General features: G+C 42.5%; 1 protein-coding gene and 1 long non-coding RNA gene across 2 annotated transcripts in view; one reads left to right on the forward strand and one right to left on the reverse strand.

Moving 5' to 3' along the window:
- MMP17 (matrix metallopeptidase 17) overlaps nucleotides 1–23,714 on the forward strand; it is a 143,881-nt gene that overhangs the window by 81,580 nt on the left and 38,587 nt on the right. The gene's annotated exons all lie outside the window — the stretch shown is intronic.
- On the reverse strand, nucleotides 1,324–23,346 carry LOC138786956 (uncharacterized). The gene is made up of 3 exons (XR_011362264.1): nucleotides 23,177–23,346; nucleotides 2,594–2,727; nucleotides 1,324–1,443 (listed from the first exon to the last, which is right to left on the reverse strand). It is a non-coding gene; the product is annotated as an uncharacterized lncRNA (long non-coding RNA).

Consider the following 23,714-nt stretch of genomic DNA (forward strand, 5'->3'; position numbering starts at 1 on the left):
CCCCCCCCCATGCACAGTCACAATGGCAGGACCCTAGAGCGATGAGCTTGCTTGCGTCAGTGTACCCTCTGTGCATTCTTTATATAGTATATGGCACCCTCTGTGCACCCCCCATATGGTAGATGGGACCCTGGGTAGGTCCCTCTATATTGGATGGACCCATGTGTAGGTCCCCCTATAGTTTATGGACCCCTGTGTAGGTCCCCTTCTAGTAGAGTGCCCCCTGTGTAGGTCCCCTATAGTAGTTGGCCCCCTGTGTAGGTTCCCCTATAGTAGATGGCCTTTGGAGCAGTCCCTATAATAGATAGCCCCCTGTGGAGGTCCCCTTATAATAGATGGCCTCCTGTGTATTCCTCTCTTTAAAAGATGGCATGCTGTGTAGTCCCCCTTTAGTATATGTCCTCCTGTGTGGTCCATGGTCCCCTGTGCAGCTCCCCTAAAGTAGATAAATAGAGAGGAAAAAAACAAAACTCACCTCCCACACGCTCCAACGTTGCTGCAGGTATCCCGGTGCTGCTCTCCCCTGTTCTCTCTTCTGGCACAGGCAGCGTGTGTTACAGACTTTGCCTGCACTAAAAGTCAGTCCCAGCCGCTGTCAGTGCTCCTAAAAAGGTGTCCGGGACTTCCCGTGCAGGCACCATCTGTACTCCACATGCTGCCTGTGCCAGAAGAGAGAACAGGTGAGAGCAGCAGCGGGTGACCTGCAGCAATGGGGGAACGTGTGGGAGGTGAGTTTAGTTTTTAGTGCAGTACAGCTCTGCAGCAGCACTCCTTCGGGGGAGACTGACAATCTTCCAGTAAGCCCAGAGTGAGATCAAATGTGGGGGGTCTGGACGGTTGTAGGCCCCCCAGGAGCCTCGTGCCTAGGCAGCCGCCAAACCGCCCCCATTATAATCTGCCACTATTGGTACTATAAGGCCGGTAGGTCAATGATCCAGAGCAGGGAGCTTTCCCCTCTGTCCACTGGTCAGTGATTATTATTATTATTATTATGTATCTTCCTACCCTATAGTATAACATACCGTTGCTATAAACAGTTCAGGCGCTGTGTAGAATACTAACATTCTGAACACCAGATGTGCTTTGCCTACTAATGATTTCATCCGCTGATTCATTTGTCCTCATGAAAGTAACGAGAGGAGAGGAGATTGCCGCTAATACAGAAACTAATGTCCACTATTTACTCACAATGCAACAAACATTTACTTTGAATTACTGATAGGCAATAAATATGAGTATTATTTCTGGCTCAGACATCACATCCATTCACCATTATGCTTCGAACGGTGCCAAACACTCAGGTTAGCGTAATCCAGCGCCGTACAGAGATTCCCGGTGGTCTACCTGCTTGTTGTAATGGACAGGATGAATTGGACATAAGGCACAGAATCATTTGGATGATAGGCTTTCTGGTGAGCTGCCGGCCCAGTTCAGCTTCATTCCCTGTTCAATGAAACATGTGAAAATGGATCAGTAGTTACTGAGTGTAAATATATGGTCTTCTCCCCATCTCTTCTATGACTCCGCAGAGAAGCCGCATTAACAACCTGCACTAATTACATGGTGTCCTTGTTTCTTCCCGCTTCACTATTTGTCTGCTAGATAGATTGCTCTAACTGAATGTATGTACACCTAGCTGTGAGGGTAAAGACCATATACCCTCATAGCATATAGAGAAGTTACCCACAGGCTGGCAACATACCGTATTCCCCAAGTTGCAAGTACTGTCATAATGCACTGCTGCACAGGTGATCCATTATACTTGTTTAAGGAGTACTCCAGAGTTACCTGTCTTCTCCAGTTCTGTAACTGATACTTTCTGATTGAGCAGTCCCAGAATGCATTGCTTTGCATCATCTCTCATCACAGTCCTCCCACCCCACATAATCTCCTCCCACAGCACTCCCTTTAAAGGGGTAGGCTATAAAAAAATATTTCAAATTAACTGTTCTATAGATTTGTAATTTATTTCTATAAAAAAAAAAATCTCCAGTCTTCCAGTACTTAACAGCTGCTGTATGTCCTGAAGGAAGTGATGGATTTTTTTCCAGTCTGACACAGTACTCTCTGTTGCCACCTCTGTCCATGTCAGGCACTGTATAGAACAGTAGCAAATCCACATTATAAAAAAAAAAAAACCTCTCCTGCTCTGGACAGTTCCTGACATGGACAGAGGTGGCAGCAGAGAGCACTGTATAAGACTGGAAAGAATACACTTCCTGCAGGACATACAGCAGCTGATAAGTACTGAAAAATTTAAGATTTTTAAATAGAAGTAAATTAAAAATCTATATAACTTGCTGACAAGAAAAAAAATCACCGAGGTACCCCTTTAAGTACCTCCATCTTTGTGAAAACACCCTAAACGTTCTCTACAGTAGCTGCACTGTTAAAGACGCTGCTTTGGCTGTCCAGGCATGATGGGAGTTGTAGTTTTGCAACAGCTGGAGAGCCTAGGTTCCCTCCGCCTGCTCTAGGACATACGACTGGAATTTAATTTAATTTTAGAGATTTGGCATATACCCCGCAGTGTTCATATGTCACAAGTTAAGAACCTAGGACCTGAATGACAGTCTCCGGTCTGGATATATACAATTTATCGGAGTTCCAATCCCATTTTGTCAGCTTGGATATTGATCTTGAGCAGAAGTAGCATCATCATCCATTGTACGGGGTAATTATGAAGTCATCCTATCAGAGTCATTGGAATACGATTTCCAGCTTGTTCTGAAAAGATTGGAATGGACATAATTAAATCACGTAATCCTGGTGGTAGACTTATTAATGTAGAATTCAGGAGCCAGACGGACAAATCTAGGAAACAGCAGGATTACATTTCATTCTATATTATCCGAAATTACTGCTAAACTTTACAGTAGATTATAGTTGTCATATTTATGGACAAAATTGAGTATTTGGGCTCTGGGGATTTGTCCAGACCTGTGTAATGTCCGCGGGTCAATCAGCTATTTACAGGTGCAGTACTGCTAGGAGATAGGGAAGATGGGTTTTCTCAGCTACGGAAGAATCTTCTCAATAATAGGCTTACATTACACAGAGGGAAGATTGCCATTTATCAACATGCAGTCAGAGGGTACAGGCGTGATGATAGTGCTGGGAGGGATTGTGGTTAAAAAGTAAGTGTCTTCCCGCTGGTTTAGTGGCATACAGATGCCGAACTTCTTCTCCATTTCGTGTTCTCTATGTCCTTGTTTTTTTACCACGTTCCATTTTTTTCTCTTGCTTACTTTCTCTCTATTGCTGCTCATTGTCTACTTTCTCTTTATTGTTCTATTTTTGTTTACCGACGACATTACGGTGCGCAAAAGGTTTGATATTCCCGGAGGTGTCTGTAATATAGAAAATAATTTACTGCATAAATGGTTAAAATAATGGAAAATGCAGCTCACTGGTTCCAAATGTAAAATAATGCACCTGGGGAGCAGGAATCCTCTATTAGAGTATCATATCGGCAGTTCTGTTTTGGCAAAGACTTCAGAAGAGAAGGGTTTAGGGGGCAGTGATTTCTGACAAAATGAGTCACCAGTGCAACCAGGCGGTGTAGAAAGCAAATCGTATGCTGGGCTGTAATATATATATATATATATATATATATATATATATAGAGAGAGAGAGAGAGAGAGAGAGAGAAGTCCTGCAGCAGTCCTTTGTATAAGGTATGGTGGGTGCAAAAAGCGGTCTGCACTTGTAGGACCACAGGTGCCAGTATATAGAAGTCCAAGAAACCGCAGTAAAAGTGTAGTTTATTCCACCCAAAATCTGCTACCAGATTGTATTCTGGGCTGTATATATATATATATATATATATATATATATATATATATATATATATAATGCTATGCTGGGCTGTATATCTAGAGGTATAACCAGCAGGAAGAAGGAGATTGTGATCCCGCTGTATAGAGCTCTTGTGACATCACATCTGGAATACTGTGTCCAGTTCTGGAGACCTCACCTAAAAAAGGTGATATTGATCAAATAAAACGAGTCCAAAGGCGGGCTACAAAAATGGCGGAGGGTGTGGATTTCTCTATGCCTAACCTTTAATACTTAATTATTTTAAACATCCCCTTTCCAAAAAAAAAACCCCTGGTTTGTGCCAAAGTTTACCTACCCGTCACCATAAATACTACTTGTAACTGCACCAAAAAAGTAGTTAATAGTTAGCGTCTCTGTCATACCTGCACCATTTTATGTCCCTATACTACTGGTTGATCAATGGAACATAGAGCTTGAAGTATTTATTTTTCCAGTTTTTTGTTTCTTTTTACTGCACCATATGGAACAAATAATGATAATAAAAAAACAAATACAAAAAGATACAAAAAAAATCCAAAACACTATAATCATCCTGAACATCATAAGGAATAGAAAATCTAAAATCTTTTATGACATCTTTAGACTTTCTCCCCTAGTGAATGACGATGCATCATCTAATATAGGAGTAGGACGACTTCTTTATGTCGGTCCATGATAATTTGCCGAATGTGGATAGATCTTGTAATTACATGTTTTTTTTTTCTTCTAAACCCATTGCCGGAGTTGATCAAACAATAGTAGGCATTGTGTTTGTTTCCCTTTTTACGAGATTAGAACGATTGCTGAAGTCATTTCCAGACTAATAACTTTTACAGTTAATTGCTCATCAGGGATAATTAGGAGAAAGCTTTGAAGATTTCACTCCAAGTGATATGATTATTAAGACAGGATTTATCAACCCGCCATTGTCTGGCCACATATGTCCTCCTTCACTTTAAAAGGCATCTGTACCTATTTGAGTCGAATGCATTGGCTGATTGAAGATCATAGAGCGCATTGTTTAGAATAGGCTTTCAGCTGAGTCCATTCAGCCGTAATGAGGTTGGCCCACTGGCTAAATGTCTATTCAGAGTAGAGTAGGTCCTTATCGTCATTGTTGAATAGAAGAAGAGTACAGAAATTATGTTCTAGAATTAGGAAGTACCTGACACTTTTGAAGGAATGCATTTGTAAGGAGTACTTAGTGAAACACTGGGCTTTTGTATGGATGGAGCGTAAAAATGTGCCCCACACTTAGAAGTACGCTTAGTGAACGGTGGAATTGTGCTCCATCTGTTTCCTATGTTCTAGTTGTCTATACCAGGGAAGCTGTCAATGTTAGTCATACAAAGAATAACTATAGGTAGGGCTTTTACATGAAATGATTAGGCCGATTCATATCCCATGTAAGGCTGGGTTCATACAACAATTTTTCTTGTCCATTTATAATTTTTAAAATGACGTCCATCAGTGCAATGACGGCCGCTGGAACATTATTCTTATTGTTCAGGTGGACTGATTGGCCTTTGGTTGTGTCTTTAATTGAAAAGTCCATTGAATTTAATAGTAAAAACGGTGAAAGGATGGCGAAAGAAAACATTAAGTCCGCTGTTTGCAAAAGACGTCCGAAAAGAATTGTCAAGATCATTATATTGACGTCGGCGCAGACAACGTCCATCATATTATACACTGTGTGCACTGGACGTCCGTCATTCCATTGACTTTGATGCATTGCATTGAGGTCAATTAAATTGTGGCAATAGCGGACGTCTTTTTCAATAGAAAAAGAGGACGCCTGTTCTCTTTTTTTAACATTGTGTGAACATAGCTTTCACTCTTTCATCAGTTTAAGGCTCAAAGGCATACAGCCCTGAAAATCACTGTTGGTTGGCTACACATCTTCTAATGTAAACCACAAAGGGCCACATGAACAATCCTGCAGTCATTCATGTGGCCCTGGCCGCATCATCATCACTTGTCTAAACAGCGCACATGTGCTGTAGCGACACAGGCGCACTGTTTAGACAAGTGATGAATAGAAATCCTGCCTGGAGGCGTTCCTAATGATGAGAAGGGTGGGGAGGAAGAAAGTAGAGGCGGCACAGAACTGGGGCACAGACGATCTAGGCCATGGCAGTGTGACACAGCGCTGCAGATTAAAAGATTATTTTTTGCTCTAACCAAGGCACCAGGCACATTTTAAAAGACACGACCGGTAAGGATTTACTCTCATCAGATGGATAGTACTTGCGGTTTGGTGGGCTGGATTGGTGGATACAGAGTCGCTTTAAAGGGTTTTTCTACAACTGACATTTATAACCTATCCACCAGGTGAATAATGTTTTATGACTGTGGGCCCCACCATGCATGGTCTTTTCTTTCCTCTGCTCATTGTAACCCATTGCTAATGGTGGATATCTGAATAAATAGTGTTATTATTGGTTAGGTGACCCCATTACTCTTCAAGCAGATTACCCTTACTATTTGGTCTCTAGACAGGTGACTTACTCTTAGACCACAGCTCCGACACAGCAAGACAGATTGCAGATCAGTCCTCTGTAGGCAATTTATGTCTAATATAAACGATCAGAGACAGTGGCTGACAGCATGAGTGAGCAGGAGGCCGAGCACCAGAGATTATTCATTAAGAAGAGGCAGGAGTGGTGAGGCGTGCCAGAGCGCGGCACAAATGCTGAGCCACAACTCTTCTTTGACTCTTCATTACAGTAGGAGACCTGAGATTATGTATAATCCGCTATATGAACATATTAACGAAAGGCACCATATTCACTAGGGGACTGCCAACCACATCACACTGTGAGCACCCTGTGTAGGGCCCAGGTGCTGACAGATTCCCTTTAAGAAAGATAAGGGTAAGAAAAGCATTGGACATAGCGTTCAAAAATAGGACTTATAAAATGGAAAAAAAAATGGCAACAATCTATAACTACAGTGAAGTAACATTCTTAAGGCTGACAGTTCCTTTCTACGATTTTGATTATAGAGGTCCGTAATTGTAGCGCATAGAATGTACTGGTAATTTTACTGCACATAAAATTGTAGATAATTCTGAAAAGGTTACGGCATTAATACACTGAAATGCATTATATTTGGCCAAACTTTGCACAAAGCTCTTGTAACTGTGTCAGAAAAAGTAGATGGAGATTCACGTGTGAAATCTGTCTGCCTTGCATCCATTTTTTTTTTTTGCAGCCTATTCCTTACTCATGTACAGGGCAAACACGTGAGAGAGAAACTGGCGAACCACTTGAATGATGGACCGCCATTATGTGTGAAATGATCCTTCCAGTCTGGTGTTCATATTGCAGATGCTGTTTTAGGTCCCCTTCACAAGTCTGTAAAATTTGCCCGGATTTCTTATCAGAAAGTCCAGGACCCATAGGGTTCTATTGGGCACAGATTTTTCCTGAAGGGTAACTGTGCTGGAAAATAGCTCTGGGAAATATAGGACATTTCTTATATTTGTCTGAAGATTCAGTAAGGATGCCCCAGAGAACCCTATGAGGGCATCCAGAATTCCAGACAGCTTCGTATGCACATCTAGAAATCTGTCCTGAATTCCAGATGCATAGCATGGCAACCCAGACCAGAGCCAGCACCCGGGCAAGCGCCACTGGGTGCTGACGCTGACTCTTTAACTGTATACACTCCTAATCAAGAGCACACACAGTTAAATGCAGCACTGTGATTGACTGGGCTCCTGGGTCTGTCGGTCACTTTTGTGGCCAGAGGCAGCATTATACCTCCCCCCTGCATTGCGGCTCATGACTGATGTCACATGCAAAGACAGAAGACAGAGGAAGAGGCTGGAGGAGGACATTGCAACTAGAGATGATCGAACAGGTTCTATCGAACTTTAACTTTTCCAAACCTTCCGCATTTGATTCTCGATGCCTTCCCGGTCCGTGGGGAAGGAGGAGACAGCCCAGGTATCGCCTGAAATTCCGGGATTCAGCCTAGGTAATAATCTGTATCCCGTAATTCCAGCTCGGGACCCGGGCTGTCTCCTCCTTCCCCACGGACCAGGAAGGCATCGGGAATCAAATGCGGAAGGTTCGGAAAGGTTTGAGTCCGATAGAACCTAAGATTTTCTGCTGTTCGATCATCTCTAATTGTAGCAGGTGAGTATGTTTTTTGTTTTTTTCTTTTACTCCTCCATTTTTACGGCCAGAAAACACTGATGGTTTCCTTAATAAGAAGAGGATTTATCTGTCCATTTATCTGAGAATTATTTAAAGTACTCAACCATAGCTGCTAATTTACAAAGAAAGCAGCGCACCTATTCATCGGTCATCTCCAGAGTGGCTTCTCCCATTGAAATTGGACAAATGTTGTTCATATTGTATTTTATAACCAACCATTTTTATAAGTGCTTTTGCTCCCTGTTTCATACAACTTCTCTGTTCTGGTAATCTAGTTCCCCTTATAGTATAAAGGACTGCTACGCATGCATAGCCTTCCTATTGTGCCTAGGCTTCACTAACACAGCTGGATAAATGGTTTGTGCGGAAGACCTATACTTTATGTCAAAAACAGTTCACAGTAAATCAGGAGAGAAAAAGGAACCCTAAAGAAAGAACGGGTCAGGAAAGGTTTGCCTGCTTCCCTCTGGTGAGACCTTTTCCCATTGCTGACATATAATAAAGCGTTAATATATAACGTTCAGGTTCTGAGAATCAACTGGATATTGGGCGGATTTTTTCTTTAAATGGAAGTCATTCAGGCACTTTAAAAGCAGCCGTATAGTGGGGAAAATAAGTATTGATACACTGCCCATTTTGCAAGTTTCGTCACCTACAAAGAATGGAGAGGGGTGTAATTTTTATTGTAGGTACACGTCAACTGTGAGAGGCAGAATCTATTAAAAAAAAAAAAGTACTAGAAAATTGCATTGTTTGATTTTTAAATAATTTTTTGCATTTTATTACATGAAGTAAGTATTTGATACGATAGAAAAACAGAACTTTTTATTTGGTAAAGAAACCTTTGTTTGCAGTTACAGAGGTCAGAAGTTTCTTGTAGTTCTTGACCGAGTTTTCACATATTGCAGCAGCGATTGTGTCCCAATTCTCCTCACAGATCTTGAGTTTCAGCTCCCTCTAAAGATTTTCTATTGGGTTCAGGTCTAAAGACTGACTCGGCCACTCCAGGACCTTGAAATGCCTGTTATGGAGCTGCTCCTTAGTTGTCCTGGCTGTGTGTTTCAGGTCATTGTCATGCTGGAAGATCCAGGTACGACCCATCTTCAATGTTCTAACTGAGGGGAGGAGGTTTTTGGCCAAAAACTTGCAATACATCTCCTTTCTCCCATCCTTCCTTCAATACGATGCAGTCGTCCTGTCCCCTTTGCTGAAAAGCACCTCCAAAGTAGGATGTTTCCACCCCCATGCTTAAGGGTTGGGACTGTGTCCTTGGGGTTGTACTCATTCTTTGTCTTCCTCCAAACACAATGAGTTGAGTTCAATCAAAAAATTCTGTTTTGGTCTCATCTGACCACATAACCTTGTCACATGTCTCCTCTGGATTATCCAGACGATTGGGGAACTTCAAATGTGCTTGGACATGTCCTGGCATAAGAAGGGGGACCTTGCATGCCCTGCAGGATTTTAATCCATGACGACGTAGTTTGTTACCAACAGTAGTTTTTGGGACTGTGGTGCCAGCTCTCTTTAGGTACTTGACTAGGTCCCTCCACATAGTTTGCGGCTGATTCCTAACTTTTTTCAGGTTTGTCCTTACCCCACGAGGTAAGCTCTTGCATAGAGCCCCAGACCGAGAACGAGTGACAGTCCTCTTGTGTTTCTTCAATTTTCTAATAACTGCGGCAACAGTTGTTGCCTTTTCACCAAGCTACTTGCCTACTGCCATGTAGCCCATCCCAGCCTTGAAAAATGGCAAGGAGGTAAAAGCATCCAGACAGGATTTAAAGTGCAAGAAAAACTAAAGTGCTTTATTCTATCATGGCATACAGAGACAAGCACATCAAAGAGCCAATTAATTATTATTATTCATTATCCATTCACTATCCCCCCTATCACCATAACTATATATAACCTTTATTTTCCAACATAATAACCTAAGTGCAGGTGTGTAAAAACTCACATAGCATAGGTACACATGAAGTAGTCGGAGAAAGATGTATCTCTCTTGATCCGTGGTACTGCTTTGCACATGTGCCGCTGTGTATCCGTAGCTACTGCGCATATGTGAAGTCCAAACCAATCAGAGGGATTCTCAGCAATTAGTAATCAGTCAGCTGACCACCTCATGCACCAGGATATCAGGACAAGGGCACATTGATAAGATAATGCCCAGCCTTGAGGTGTATCCATAACACCTTGTGCAGGTCTACAGTTTTGTCACTGGTGTCCTTAGACAGTTTGTTATGCCCATGCCTGTTCAGGCCTCTGCATGGTCCTTGGCTCATGGTATATGGCCAAGATTGTGATCTTAGTTATGATTTTATATTTGTATTCTGTTTTATTTGCACTTCTCTGAATACAGCTCTTCTCCTTCTGCTCTGCTGATTGAGTTATCTGACACACCCATCTCTTCCCTGCTGAGTTCTCTCTGGCCACTTAACAATTTTGCTTAGGTGATTGACATCTGGTTCTTCCACTTACCCTTGTTATATCTGTTTCTGTATGTGTGTGTGTGTGTGTGTGTGTGTCTGGTCCAATCACATCCTGGACTGGGCCCCTGACCTTCTGTTAAGTGTATCAGTGCCCTGATATCCATGCTGGCTATTAGACATTATCAAGAGTTATCAGCGTTCCTGCATATTCTACTCCTGTATTGTTTCCTAGCTTTTCCTGACCCCAGCTCTGTTACCTGACTATTCTATTGGATCTTGTTTTTGTACTTTGATACCCATTTGGTTCTGACCCTGGGTCATTGACCTTCCCTTGTCTTGTTTATTTTTCTGTGTTTCACCGTAGCCTCAAGAAGGGACAATCTCTGTGGCTGTCTGCAGTCACCTAGGACTATTGAGGCAAATAGGCAGGGTCAATTTGTGGGACCAGATTAGGGCGTACAGTCTGTGTCCTTCCCTACCCCTTTTCTGCTTATATCCTACCTACGGTCACGTTACAGCTCTTTGGTCTTGGCATTGGGCGAGAGGTTACAATGTGATTGATTGATTGATTGAGTGTGTGGACATGTTTGTTTGTTTTTTTATACATATAACAAGTGTAAACAGGTGCAAATAATACAGGTAATCAATGCAGAGTAGGAGGAGGTTCTAACAGGTTTGTGAGAGCCAGAATTCTTGCAGGTTGGTCGGTGATCAAATCCTAATTTCATGCAATAAAATGCTAAATAAATATTTCAAAATCATAGAATGTTATTTTCTTTTAACATTTTTTTTATTTATTTTTTTAAAGATTCTGTTTCTCACTGGTAAACTGTATGTACAAAAAGAATTACATTCTTTGTAGGTGGAAAAACTTGCAAAATCTGCAGTGTATCAAATACTTATTTCCCCCATTCTATGTGATAGTATCCTACTGTACAGGATCCATATACTACATATTTATTCATATTGTTAGACATTAGCTCTGCGTGTCCTTATTATAACATAGAGGACTAATGATCGGCCATTGTGCCTCCTCATCACCCACATGTAGCGCTGTCTTCTCCCCACTGTTCATACTATCAGGGGGTTATTGCCTCCAGCGGGTGGAAGATAAAATTCATACTGATAGGTTATTTGACTATGAAATTGGCCCCAGTGTGTATAGACATGTATACTCTTGAGATAGGAAAATTAGATTGCCAGAACGGGGAACGATGCAAGCGAGTACTATACGTTACTAAATGTGAAAGAAAAGCAAACATACAACCGATAGAGTGAAATGTTTACGAAACAGTATTTTTTAGGAAATTTTTCGCGCTACGACAGTGAACCCTATTAAACATCATGGGACACTAAGTACGAGTAACAAATAAAACGACTATCTGAGCCTGGAAATGGGTGGAAAGCGTTGTCACAGACAATTATTATCATCGCCAAGCACGATGGCTCCACAAATGGTTTCATTATGTAAACGAAACAAATGGGAGACAGCGGGGAGTCAGTGCCCTCCACCTCCGTCCATTAGACTCGTCTGTCTAATATAAGCCATTTACTAATGTTATTATATACACATACTGTAGAATTCGGTCTCCGCAATGTTTGCTCTGTAACTTTCGAGTTGAAGAAAAGCTCTTTGTAAAGGTTTCGAGCTATAGATTATGGCCGGGAAAGTTATTAATGTAGACTGCACTTTTCCTTGAAGAAAATAAAATCTCTTGTGGATTGGTGTTGAAGCCATTAGTCAGGAAAGGTATAAAAGAGAAACCAGTTACATATATACACAGTTAGTCCATCACTGTCTTTAGGTCCCATACACCACTGAATCCTATTGCCGGGCTACCCGATTATTCTACAGTCTTATATTCTTTACACGTTTTGCTCTTGGAGAAAAATTCTGACATTGAGTCCCATGCACCGAGAATACAATATACAGTATATACTTATTTTATTCCACCGTTGAAGACTGGAAGCTGTCTTCTTCCCTGGAGAAATGTAGGTACATTATTAATATGCACCACCAGATTTTTCTTAGACTACTGGGTGACTACAGTGGTTCCCATAGGAAAGGGAAGTTCCAGCCACCGACAATACTGTTGCTAAGTAACAGCCCAAACATATCTGAGCTCTGCTTAACACATATAGCGCTAGAATTAAATATTCATTAGGGTTCTGAAGCTTAGGCTTCTGTACTGTGAAACTTGAGATCTGTTCAGTGCAATTTGCCATATATTATATATATAGACAAAGGAATGGGTTGAAGACAGCATCAATCTCGGATTAAGATCAGAACTTTATTGTGCCTGTTCGCATATACAAAAAAGGTGCAACGTTTCAGCTCATGTCCTGAGCCTTTCTCAAGCATAAAAAAATGTTGTACAAAGCTCACTTTATATCAACCTCCACCAATTACACACAACAATCAATTAAAAAGTATCCAATGGGAGACAGCGGAGTGGGCGGTGCATATCACATTAACATAATAAACTTCATATCTCCAACTTTCTTCAAAGAAAGGCACCGCTAACACATAACATATTTAGAGTTCATCCAAACCCTTTAATGTACAAAGTTGGAGATATGAAGTTTATTATGTTAATGTGATATGCACCGCCCACTCCGCTGTCTCCCATTGGATACTTTTTAATTGATTGTTGTGTGTAATTGGTGGAGGTTGATATAAAGTGAGCTTTGTACAACATTTTTTTATGCTTGAGAAAGGCTCAGGACATGAGCTGAAACGTTGCACCTTTTTTGTATATGCGAACAGGCACAATAAAGTTCTGATCTTAATCCGAGATTGATGCTGTCTTCAACCCATTCCTTTGTCTATTTATGGAGGTGTTGAGCCAGACCTCGTGAATACTGTGCATCTGAGAAGTGTTTCCGCTGACCCAACCTTGGTGTTTGAGATATATATATATATATATATATATATACATATATATAGTAATTGTAACAACCGGAGTTGTGGATCCGCTGTACGGCTGCTAGCGTTGCCGTGAGCCGCACCAGGGTTGGAGGCTAAGGGACCGCTGGTCTTTACTGGTGGGTTGGGCTTGCTGCGGCAGGTGACCCCCAGGTCGCTACCCCTGGCTTGGCTTGCTAGTGGTGGCAGACGAGGTGCAGCTAAAGACTTGGTAGGTAGGCAGGAACACAGCAGGACTCAGGGATGGAACTGGCATATCAGTCACAGGCAGGAATCACAGAGAGCTGGGACCACACCCTATGGAAGCATGCAGAATGTCAGCACAGGTGTTTTAATCGCTCAGAAGCCGCAGCGCATGGTACCGGTACGCAGAGCCCAGGTATACAGAGCCCAGAAGAAGACCAGGAGCGTGGACAGATAAAGTAATAACTGTTTGGGCAAAGGCCTGCACAGACATCGCTAACGATGTCTGTGCAGACCTTGCTAAACGATTATTAGGCTGTGCAATAGGCCCAGTAAACGAGCGCCGATCCAGCAGATCGGCGTGCGCTTACACTATTGATCGGGCTTTCATCAGTCCGTGTAATAGGACCCTAAGAGCCAATTATTCCACTTGCCTGTTTCTTCCAGCCCCATAGACAGTAAATAGAACAATAGAACAATGCATGCTTGACTGCCCTGTGGATAGGTAACAATTATTGTTCAATTATTCAAAAAATATCCTTCAAATTCTCTTTCATCATGGCAGCGACCATTGGCATAGAAGACACATGCAACATATGTTATACTTTTATGTGCAGAAACAGTGAAAGATAAGTCCTCCTTTACATAGAATTCATAGTCAAGTTAGCAATGCTAAGCAAGGGCATGAGATCGGCTACCGAAAAATGAGTATCTTAAAGGGATTGTCCAGGATTACAAAAAAAAGACTGTTTTTTCCAAAAGTAGCACCACCTGTATCCATAGATTGCTACTAGTACTGCAGCTCAGCCCCAAACACAGCCCAAAGTGATGCTTAAAAAAACATAAAAAACTAAAAAAAAGAGGAGATTTTCATCTAATCCTAGACAACTCCTAGGACACCGATTTACATGAGGAAAATATTTTAGCTCAAAAGTGTCTGCAACCATCAGCTAATTACTTGGGCTTGATCTCGGCCCGGCTGAGGTTACCCCCCTCTATCATATAAATCTACAAGTGAATTTATTTGACTTTTAAATGAAGCTTTATTGTCAGGCTTTCTGGCTGTCAGTAAGATAAACAGTGTGTTACAGAACTATTTTTCGTTAAACGATTCCCAGGAGATCTCGACAACGGCATTATGGGCTGCTCATTAATCTGTGGTGAAGGGAGAAATTATCAGCATTGCTCTAAAAGGGAACATGACTGTCTCTCCGGCACAAGGACAAACTTTTCTTCCAAATTAGTCGCCTTACAGAAACCACAGTAGCAAACTGTTTCCAGTTATTTAGAGTCGCGCAAATGTTCAATGCCTCCTGCATAACGATATTCCAGGCTGAACGTCTCGGGAAGTGGTGGTGTAAATTAGAGGTAGGTTAGATGTCCGAATCCCCTGAAGTCTAGTTAATTTTTCAATTATAGAAGTCCCCTGAAATGGTGCCGAAATGATGTATTCATAAATCACTATTCTAGGTAAAAGATATGAAGTATTGAGGTAGTTCCAGGACTGTGGCAGTTCATAAAAGCTCAGCCCTATGCAAGTAAATGGTACCAGATAAAGTCTATAGTCTAGAGTTGTGCCGTATCTGTAAAAAATATGGCCATTTCTGGTTGGTAGATGTCCCGGTCTATCTCTTATTCAACTATACAAGGTATCACCCTGACAAGAGCAACCCTATACAAGAACCTTATCCTAGTATACCTTGTTATTATCCATGCATATCCCTCTTTAGGGATAGTCTATAAATATACAATGGTCCCTCACGTTACGACGGCCTCAGGTTACAATATTTTCAGCATTCCAACCAAGTCCCCAGGTACAATGGTTTCAACGTACAATGTTCATCCTTGAACCGATCAATATTGTGCTACTGTCCTATTATCTCGGTTATATTGTATTGTTCCTTTGATATTTTTGGAAATTGAATTATATTTGAATCATAGGTAGATTTTTCTAGACAAAGATGCCTTATGTCACCCTAGCCCTGAATATAAATAGTTTGGCCAAGGTAGAGTGGATTTTGGTAGCCCTCCTGGCATACAAAACATAGGGATATTACCTGGAAACTCTCTCCCTAGCTATAGCCCTCTACAAGAACATTATTCCCAAAAATTATTGACCTACAAATGTATTGTACTTACCCTACCAGGATCCAGTTTCCTTTTCCTTATAGCGCAGACAGCTTCAATATGTAGCTGTAGCTGCCAGCCCCACTGACTATAAGGCTGGAAGCCTATCACGTAGTGGGGAAGCCAGGCCAATCGGGCTCGGTATCCTACATTGTCGATGACACCAGATGGTTACTTTATGGTTCACAGACGTTCTTCTTCTTATGGGATTTGTGGTGCACTGACTTCTGGCTCATTCCCCTGTTTGTCTGGGTCTGGTCCGGATGTCCCCTCTTGGTTTTTAATCCAGTTCTGTCTTCTTTCTAAATTTAACCCCTGATGTTACCTCCTGGCTCTGACTTTGGGTATTCTGATGTGGCTAGCTGACTAGTCTTCCCTGTGCATCTAGGAATGGATCATTGCCCAAATGGGGGGAGTCATCTAGGGCGGATACTCCAAGTAGGTAAGGACAAGGGTGCGGATGATTGGTTCTTTTGGTTGGTTCTTTTGTCAGCCTCTACATAGCTTTAATTTTATACATGGAAATAGTTTACCTCAATAGAATTTTCACGTAAAGCCTGTGTCAAGGCCGCAGCGGCTTCCCGCGTTCCGGGTCGCCGCCGCGACCGCCTCCTGTCCCATGCAGCCGCCGGGGTCCTTGTGTAGGGACCCGGCGCTGCTGCTAGTTCGGCCCCTGGGGCGCCTCACCTCTCCTCCGTTCCTGTCTCGGTCTGTGCCGGCCGGCGGGGACGCGCGCGCGCCGGCTGTCTCAGATTTAAAGGGCCAGTCCGCCCTTAATTGGTTAGTTGCACCAATCACTCCCCTATAAATCCCAGCATGCCCTGTCCCTTGTGTTGGAGCCTCTACATGCTTCCCATAGCGTTTGGCCCAGCTCCCTGTTGTTCCTGACCTTAGTCCTTGTCCCTGGTTCCTGTCCTTAGTCCTTGTCCCTATCCTTGCCCGCTGCCTTCCCATTGTTCCTGAGTCCTGTCCGCCACCTGCGAGCACGCCTTCTGTCCTCTGCCTGCACGATCTCCTGCCTACTGCTCCTGCCACGCCTCGCCTGCCGTCACCAGCAACCAAGCCAGGGGTAGCGACCTGGGGGTCGCCTGCCGCAGCAAGTCCATCCCGCCTTGCGGCGGGCTCTGGTGAAAACCAGCGGCCCCTTAGACTCCGCTCCCTGGTGAGGTTAGTGCCATCGCTGGTGACGGTCCAGTGGATCCACTACTCCAGGCGTTACAGCCTGCAGAGACATGACCTGACATGAACTGTCCGAAATGTAAATCAAAATGGAATAAGATTTGCACGTTGAACAAAAAGTTGAAGCTAATTGGAAGAGAGTCCAGCGTCTTCTCCGTCTGGATGAAAGCTTCACTATACCTCTGTTAGATACATATCTATTCCAATTTGAAAACAAAGCTAAAAATGCAAATCAGCTCTAAGTCATCCGGGCAGCGTTCTAGTTGGAAAATTGAGTTTGACCAATTTCAGTAAAATTTACACATTGTCCAAAAACTTTGGATGAGATAATGAACATCTAACACTCGGCTTCTTAACACTTTCACACATGCTAAGTAGAGAAATAACTAGGGGAGACAATTTGATGGTGTGTGCGCCTCGGCTCGACATATAATATTATTTTAGGCTGGAAATACTAAAGTACTAAATTGATTAACATTCTTTACCGCATTTGTCAATCTGGATCTCCATGGAAACTGTCAAAGACCTGTTTATCATAGAGAATAAATGAAAATGGCAACTTTTTTTTTTTGTACTCAGACAACAGCAGGAACATTAGCGACACGCTGCATAAATACCACTGGAATTTAGAGGAAGAAATCAATTGTATTAAGATCATGAAACGTAATGACAAAAACATCAAAGACAAATAATCTTAATGCAGAAACGGGGAAATTTGCGCTAATCACTGAATACACCAGAATCTTTCGACAGAAGAAACCTAAGACGGAATCTATTTAACAGCTGGGGCCAGTCACAGGGGCTACATCTGACATTTCTCCGAGTAGCTCAGTAAGCAATTGCCTTACTGTGAAATTAGAAAACAGTGAGAAAAATTGTTATGCGTTAAATGAAACAAAGCCAGTGATTAGAAGGAACAATTATATCAAGATGAAAACGAGCAAAGAGGAAGAGAACGGCAAAGTTCTCCTTCAGAAATTATTTGTTTGACTAAATTAAAAAGAAAAAAAAAAGTATTGAAAAATCGAGGAGACGGTGATGAGGATGGGTTTTCTAGCACCAAAGGCAAATATTCAGTGGGGAACAAAGTGACATGCGATTTACAATGTGCAGCCGCATTCTCTGTTATTGTTAAAACTTTATTACTTAGGCCCGCTAGACTAAGGAAGCGAGCGCCAACCTGTCTGCTCAGAGCTCGCTTCCCCCTCATTCCCTATTCCCTGCACTGTGCTATTACACGCACAGACAGTGAGCAGTGACTAGTAGGAGGGGCCACCTGAATGAACCTTAGATCATTTGGGTGGCCCATTGAAGTCAGCTTTAAGCTGCCATCACTCCTATTGCACTCAGACCAACGGTGATCTTTCAGACGTGTTTAAAGACCACAATCTTAAAACATTGTGCATGGGCTTTTACACTGAACGATTATCAGTCTGATCGGTTGGTAATCGGCTAAGTATGGACGCTAATCGTCAAGTGTAATAGGGTCCTTACTGTTGCCACGATACTCAGAAGATCTCCCCAAGAACAAAAAGTCAAAGAAAAATAAAGAAAAACATTTACACTACAGTTCGGCAAGTCAACTTAACCCTAATCACAGCTAAGTAACTAAAGGCTATGTTCACACACTGTATTTTGAGCCATCATCTTACGGCTGTTTTTATAGAACATAACAGAATCGCAGCGGATTTCATGGGGAATACGCTGCTATTCTCCTCCTGTCAGTTTCAATAGGATTACATACTCGTAGCAGAATTGTCATCCTGCTGAGAGTATGTAAGCGGCAGCCCCCTTAACCCCCCCACGGCCCTGGTGCATATATTACCGGTCCGCACTCCAGCTTGTTCTGTGACTCCCGGCCTCTGAACGTCCTGCTCAGCCAATCAGTGCTCTGCAGCGGAACAGCACACTGATTGGCTGAGCGGGATGTCAGGACACCGGGAGCCACAGAACAAACCGGAGCACAGACCGATAATATATGCACCGGGGCTGTGGGGGGGCTAAGGGGGCTGCTGCTTACATACTTGCAGCGAAATGACAATTCTGCTACGAGTATGTAATCCTATTGAAACTGCTATGAGGGGAATCACCGCAGATTTTGTCAGCTGTTTTTTTTGGGGGGGGAGGGGGGGGTTGGCTTCTGGGACGATTTTGATTCTTTTAAATTAATTTACTTTTTTTTTTTTTCGTTATATTTTTAGTAGTTGTTTTGGGCTGTAACAAAAGTTATAGCCAAAAACAACCTACAAGTCCAGTTATAACGAGAAAAACAGACATTTTAGGCAGGTTACATCTGTAAAAGTAATATATGTGCACAAACAAGCAGTTTTTCCATACAGAGGTTGTGGCTCCATCATATAGTGTTGAGTGTCAGAATGTTCAAGTTCAGCAACGTTATCTGAACCGGAACGCTCAGCATTTGATTCCCTGTGGCTGCAGAAGATTGATGCCGCTCTAGGGAGTTCTGGAAAGCATGGATACTATCCATATTTTCCTGGCTGCCCTAGGCCAGGATCCATCTTTAGCCGTTGCAGGGAATCAAGTGGAAAACTTTCAGGTTTGGATAACTTTGCCAAATCTGAACATGTTGACAGATTCGCTCAACACTACTCCTGTATGACATGTGCTACAGTATAAATTGGAATCCATGTTCCATATTTTACACTGGGAAGCTATATATTCCGCTTTTGGCCCCCAGTGATCATAAGGAAAACATGAGTCATCCTTAACCGTAACCGAGAATGTAGGGAGTGGAGCGCTCCGGATAATAAGGGAAAGAAATCTATTCCATAGAGAGAGAGCGCGAACAATACTACAGGAAAAGACAAATGGTTTGCAGACTTCAGAAGATGTCGGGATGTATCACAAGTGGTGTAATGACTATTATAGTGGTTTTAAGAAATGTTTCGAATGGACATAACACGGATTTAGTGAGATCTGGGATGTAAAGGAGCTGGATGGGTCATTAGATTCCTATCTGCCATCAGATGCAGCGTTCCTGTGATGTGCATCTGCAATTGGCCGTGCATCAGTCCGTTCGCCAGCGTCCTTTGAAGCAAACATACTATGCAAATGTGAAAATCATTGTGATGTATAGTACTTATTATTCAGCGGATCCCAGGAGCCGGCTGCAGAAAAACTTGGCATGATAAAATGACTCGTTTTAAGTTATTTCCCAACCTGAAAAATCTTCTACTTGTTTTTTTTTATTTAACTATAAAAAAAATACATGTAGAACGGCCGTCCTCTATACATTGTTCTTTACCTAGCCCAAAAGTGTTCTGTGATGTATAGAATGTTGTATCAATCAGGAATCACTATGGACACAGAGTTATCTACAGTATCATCCCGGTAGGGTAAAGTAGTTAGGGAATCACATTTGATGTACTGTATCTATCTACCCAGCCCTCCTGTAATACTTTAAGCAGCATTTAAAGGGGAACTGTCAAATCTAACCGACTGACAGATCCCTATTGTGCACAAGGCGCCAAGGAGGAAGATATGTCTCTTACCTTCCTTCTCTGAACCATTCATGTGTTGCAGTTGTTAACGGAGCACCGTTAGGAGCACTGCCCCGCCCTCAGCATACTCGATGGGGACAGAGCAGTGCTCCTAACGGTGCTCCGGACCGAGGATTACACTGCTACCAGCATGGGAATGACTCCAAGGAGGAAGGTAAGAGACATACCTTCCTCCTCAGCACCCCGTGCGCTATAGGGAGCTGTCAGCCGGTTAGATTTGTCTAACCTGCTGATAGTTCCCCTTTAATATTAGGGTCCATGAGTGACTACATTTGCACTTCCTTTAGCTAAACCAATGAAAAATGCCAAAAAGCAGTAAAGGCCTGGGGGGTAGGAGGACTTCTCTTATGGTCAGAGTAGGGACTCCAGATTGTGCCCACCTAACCTTGTCTCCTGAAAGGAAAACTAACAGCATACAAGCTCATAGTTCCCGGTAGCCCCTTACCTCCTCTTTCCGGCACTAATATTCTGATCCTTGTAAGGGTCCTATTACACAGAGCGATTTTTACCGATTAATGGATAACGATAAACGATCGCAAACGAGATTGTTTATCGTTAACCTGAAATCGTTCACCATATTACACAGAACAATAATCGTTAGTTACAATCGTTACTATGATCGTTATTGCGATCGTTACTACGATCGTTTATTCCTTCTGATCCCAGAAAAACAATGAACAATGTGCAATTACACAGAACGATTAGTGAAAAAAACGCAAAACTTGAGCGAACGAACGTGGAATTACAGCGAACGATTAGCGAACAGTTAACGATAATTTTAGGTTCAGATCTTTATCAACGATCAACGACATACGAGCGATATTTCGATGGTTGCCTGCAATTACACAGAACAATTATCGTTTAAATTCGAACGATTTAACGCTTAATAGGGTCCTTAGACCTGTTGTTTTTTTAAAAAAAATATGTAAATTAGCTCCCCTTTAGGATGACTGTGGACGTTCCTCGGCCCCTCAGCGCACCCTTTGGCCCGCTGCCTCCGATGCTCTTCCATACTGATGCATATTCAAGAATGCATAAGCTGGCTGGATTTGCATAAGTAAGTGAGTATCAGGGTGGGCTGAACGGTGCTCTGGGGGGCTGAGGAACGCCCCAGTGATCCAAAGAGCTAATATACATATTTTATGTTTTTATGATTAAATTTAAAAGGACTTACAAGCATCAGAAGACTTCTATTTAATAATCTCAACTCTTCCTGTACTTATCAGCTGCTGTATGTCCTGCATGAAATGTTGATTTCTTTTCAGTCTGACACAGTGCTCTCTGCTGCCACCTCTGTCCATGTCAGGAACTGTCCAGTAGCAAATCCCCATAGAAAACCTCTCCTGTTTTGGACAGTTCCTGACATGGACAGAGGTGGCAGCAGAGAGACTGTGTCAGACTGAGAAGAAAACAGCCTTTCATGCAGGACAGACAGCAGCTGATAAGTAGTGGAAGACTTGATATTTTTAAATAGAAGTAAATTACAAATTTATATAACTTTCTGAAACCAGTTGATATGAAAGTAAAAGTTTTTCGCTGGAGTACCCCTTTAATTTCTTCATTACATTTCTTATACTTATTTCCTACAGGATTTGTCCTGCCTCTTACTACTTTCTCCCACTGACAGTGTTTCATGGTAAATTTTTCCTTCCTCTCTACCGATGTCGTAGTAGCGTCATTTAGGTGACGGTGACATAAAATGAACAGACAATTCCTCTGGATTATGAAATAGTCTAGCAGTCACAATATGTGCTCCCCTCTCGTATAAACGTGTTCCTTCCGATGTGAGATGACAGGTATGAGTTAAAGGTGATCTTGCAGCAGGTCGCATGCTGTGTTAGATTTTCTTTGTATACTGGGAACCCAAGTTCAGATTAGTCATAAGACAAGAAGGGAAGTGGCTGGTCGGAATCCTGGAGGTCCGGGCTCAGGGCACAAGCCAAAGGTTTACTGGACACTTGACCCCAAGCAGCCACTTCTCTGCCAAACTCTTCGCGCGGCTGTCAGATCAGATGAGAGAAATCTTCTCGAGACAATGTGCACTGTTCCAAGGGAATTCCTACTTTTTATATCTTTTGTATAAGGCTGGGTTCACACTGCGTTTTTGTTTCCGTTTAACATATACATTAAAAAAAGAGGAAAAAACTTATCCGTTAGTGGATGGTAAAAGCAGATGCCATAGAGCAAAATCTATTGTCACTTACAAAAAAATGTCGGTAAAAAAAAAAGTGTGGTTGACCCCGTTTTATTGTATGTGAAAAGTTAACGTATGGACAAGTTAACGTATGGACAGAAGGATAGAAAAGCACAGTGTGAACCCAGCCTAAGGGCCCTATTCCACGGGACGATTATCGTTCGCATAATCGTTAACGATAAACAATACAAACGACCGCCATTGCAAAAGACCTGAAAGCGTTCACCCATTTACATGGAACAATAATCGTTACTTATGATCGTTCTTGCGGTCGTCTCGTCATCGCTATTGCGTTCGTCACTACTGCGAACGACCAAACGGCGTCCTATTCAATGAGAACGATTTGCGGATAAGCAACGATAAAAATAGGTCCAGGTCTTATTAAACGATCAACGATTTCTTGTTCGGTCGTTAATCGTTAACTGCTATTCAACCGAACTATTATCATTTAGATTCAAACGACTTAACGATAATCTGAACGATAATCGTCCCGTGGAATAGGGCTCTAAGATGCTGAATGTTCTACACAATTCGTCAAATTTTTTACAAAGCCGTGTAGTTAAAGGGAACCTGTCATGCTGGAGAAAGGGTTAAAGAGGCCAATAGCCTGTAATAAAACTTTTTATACCTACCATCTTAGTGGCGATCTTGTCAGGGCTGGTGTCAGCACAGGGCTTCCCCGGGGCCCACAGCGCCTCTAGGGGCCCAGAGAGGGAGAGGAGCCCGACACTGTAATGTTCAGCTCACTGTAGTGCAGGGGGAGTGGGCTAAAAATCAGAAGACAGAGAAGGAGCAGGACCTGTCAGCGTCCTGCACAGAGAGAAAGAGAGAGAGAGGGAGGTGAAGGACCTGAGCACATGACCCGCAGGTCCTCAATATTACGGTCCTATTACACGGAGTGATTCTTAATGATTAACGACTAACGATAAACTATCGCAAACGAGATTGTTTATCGTTAACCTGAAATCATTCACCATATTACACAGGACGATGGTCGTTAGTTACGATCGTTACTACGATCATTATTGCGATCGTTACTGTGATCATTTACTCCTTCTGATCCCAGCAAAACAATGAACACTGTGCAATTACACTGAACGATTAGTGAAAAAATGGAACTTGTGCGAACGAATCTGGATTTACAGCGAACGATTAACAATAATTTTAGGT

The sequence above is a fragment of the Dendropsophus ebraccatus genome, chromosome 3, assembly GCF_027789765.1.
Source record: "Dendropsophus ebraccatus isolate aDenEbr1 chromosome 3, aDenEbr1.pat, whole genome shotgun sequence".
Taxonomy (NCBI): domain Eukaryota; kingdom Metazoa; phylum Chordata; class Amphibia; order Anura; family Hylidae; genus Dendropsophus; species Dendropsophus ebraccatus.